This window comes from Phyllostomus discolor, chromosome 1, assembly GCF_004126475.2.
Source record: "Phyllostomus discolor isolate MPI-MPIP mPhyDis1 chromosome 1, mPhyDis1.pri.v3, whole genome shotgun sequence".
Lineage (NCBI taxonomy): Eukaryota > Metazoa > Chordata > Mammalia > Chiroptera > Phyllostomidae > Phyllostomus > Phyllostomus discolor.
The window spans coordinates 53,497,905-53,500,800 of record NC_040903.2 but is presented as its reverse complement, the minus strand read 5'-3'; the positions used below and the strand labels follow the sequence as shown (position 1 = coordinate 53,500,800).

Here is a 2,896-nt window from a genome sequence, read left to right as displayed (position 1 = left end):
ATGTTGTAGCATGTGTCCAAATTTTCTTCTTTCTTAAGGCTGAATAGTATTCCACTGTATGTATATACACCACAATTTATATATCCATTCATCTGTCAGTGGAAAACTTGGGTTGCTTCTGTCTCTTGGCTACTGTGAATAGTGCTGCTATGAGCATGACACCCATTTCAAAAAAGTTTAAAGAACATTCAGAACTAAACAAGTTTTCAAAGTCATGTTAAATGAAATATTCTAAGATATCAAGAGAAGGTTAAATAGGAATTTCAAGGCGGTTGGTAATTTTAGGCAGGGTTTTTGAAGGCCAGGATATAAAATGGGTCAAAGTAATGATCAGAATTATTTATTTGGCCGGGTACTCATGACTCTTCATAATATTATGATAAATATAGAAGCAAATAAAATAAATAAGACTATGCAGGAACCAATGATGATAGTGTATTATATGCCAAAGATTCTTATTTCTTAAATTTGTTTGTTCCCCTCAGACTAATTAGAGACACAATTGTGGGTGACTGTCCTCTGTGCTGTGTTTTCATTTGCATGTGCTCAAGCAACTGGTAAATAATTCATTCAGTTTATTTTTTAATATATAAAGTTCAGAGTAAATTGCTTTCTTTGTCTTTTAAATGGATTTATTCAGAATTGTTGTTATACAATAAGCTGCACATATATAAACAATTTAAGAAGTTCTACATACTTATATAGGAAACCATCACACCATCAAAATAACAGACATAGCACAATTCTCAAAAGTTTTCTGCCCCATGTAACACCCCCTTCTGATTCTTCCCATCACCCTAAACACCCACTGACCTGCTTTCTTTCCCAATAAATTATATTGCTTTTCCTAGGGATTTATATAAATGGAATTATACTATGTACTTTTGTTGTCTGGCTTCTTCATTCACAATAATGAGATTCATTCATGTTGCATGTATCAGTAGGTCATTCCGTTTTGTTGTTAGATAGTATTCCATTGTATGGATATACCACAGTTTTTTTCCCACTCACCTTTCTATTTTCAGCCATTTTAGTTAGGTGAATAATCTTATCTTATACTTTTAATTTGTATTTTTCTAATAACTAATAAGGCTGAGCATATTTTCATGTGTCTATTTGCCACCTATATATCTTACATGAAGTGTCAGAATCTTTTTTGAGGATTTTTGATTTTGAGATTTTAAAAAATTATTTAGTTTTGATAGTTCTTTGTATATCCCAGGTACAAGTCCTTTGTATAGTTTATTTTGAAAAGCAGAAGTTTTCAATTTTGAGGAAGCCCAGTTTATCAATCTGTACATATGTGTATTGTACTTTTGGTATCATGTTTAAGAAATCTTTGCATGCCCTGGCTGGTGTGGCTCAGTAGATTGAGCACTGCCTGTGAATCAAAGGGTCACCAGCTCCACTCCCAGTCTAGGGCACATGACTGAGCTGCAGGCCAGGTCCCTGGTAGGGGGTGCACAAGAGGCAACCACATGTTGATGTTTCTCTCCCTCTCTTTCTACCTCCCTTCTCCTCTCTAAAAGTAAATACATAAAATCTTAAAAAAAGGAAAAGAAATTTTTGACTAACTTAAGGCCACATACATTTCCTCTTATGCTTTCTTTTTTTCTAAAAGTTTTATAATTTTAGCCTTTACATTTAGATCTCTGATCCATTTTGAATTAATTTTGGTACATTGGCAAGGTGTGGGACAAAGCTGATTTTTTTTTTTTGCTTGTGGATATCCAATAATTCTAGCACCCTTGTTGAAAAGACTATCCTTTACCACCAAGGTTATTTTCATATTATTTCATCTAGATATACTTTGAAATTATGTACTCTGGAATGATATATTCTTAGTGTTACACGCACATGTGCTAAGGGTAAAGTAAAGCAAGAGAAGGCCAGACCCTGAGTTCAGGATAGCAGGAAGGGGATAAAACCAGGAAGGTACCCACAGAGGACTGGTAATATTTCCATCTTGTTACATTGATGCTGGATACAACATGTGGTAAGAAGAACTCTAAAAAGGCCCTAATGATCTCTGTTCCTTTGTGTTACATCTGTGATTCTGTCAGTTAATGTGCAAAAGGCATTTTATAGATGTGATTAAGGCTAATAATCAGCTGATTCTGAGTTAATCAAAGGGGAGAAGTATCTGGGTGGGCCTAATCAGATCCCACGAACTCTCTAAAGGCAGAGTTTTTTCCAGGGTTGCAGATTAGGATGTTAGAGATTCAAAGCATCAGAAGGATTTGACTGACATGTCATTGCTGGCTTGAAGATAGAGGGGGCCACATGTCAATGAATGGAGGACTTAAATCCTACAACCGCAAAGAGCTAAAGTCTGCCAACAGCAAGAATGAACTTGGAACTGATTCTTCCCCAGAGCCTCCAATGAGCATTCAGCCTGACTGGTACATTGATTGCAGCCATGTGGCAACCTCAGCAGAGAGCTCGGTTCCGCCATGCTGGACTTCTGACACACACAGCTGTGAGCTAATAAATGGGTGTTGTTTTAAGCAGCTAAGTTTGTGGTAATGTGTGATAGAGCAATAGGAAACCAATACACAGGGGCTTTTATTTATTTAATTTTTACACTTCACAAATTTGTGTGTTATCCTTGCACAGAGGCCATGCTAATCTCCATGTCGTTCCAATTTTAGTGTATGTGCTGCCAAAGGGAGCACCAAGAGTATTTAAATTATTATAGTTGTACCTTTTACATATGTTTTAAATGTTCTTTCATGTGATTTTATCATTTAATAAACATTTTTGCCGTGTAGAATATTTTTAAATTTTTATTTTATTGAGACACAGTTGATATATAATATTCTGTAAGTTTAAGGTATATAGTGTGTTGGTTTCATACATGCACTTATTTGTTAAAAAGAAAGGCAGCAATTCTCCA

The 2,896-nt window shown here is 35.3% G+C and overlaps 1 non-coding gene across 1 annotated transcript; it reads right to left on the bottom strand.

Moving 5' to 3' along the window:
* Positions 1-2,571: 2,571 nt before the first annotated feature.
* LOC114493602 lies at positions 2,572-2,675 on the bottom strand. The gene has a single exon (XR_003684234.1). It is a non-coding gene; the product is annotated as a U6 spliceosomal RNA (small nuclear RNA).
* Between the last annotated feature and the right edge of the window lie 221 nt (positions 2,676-2,896).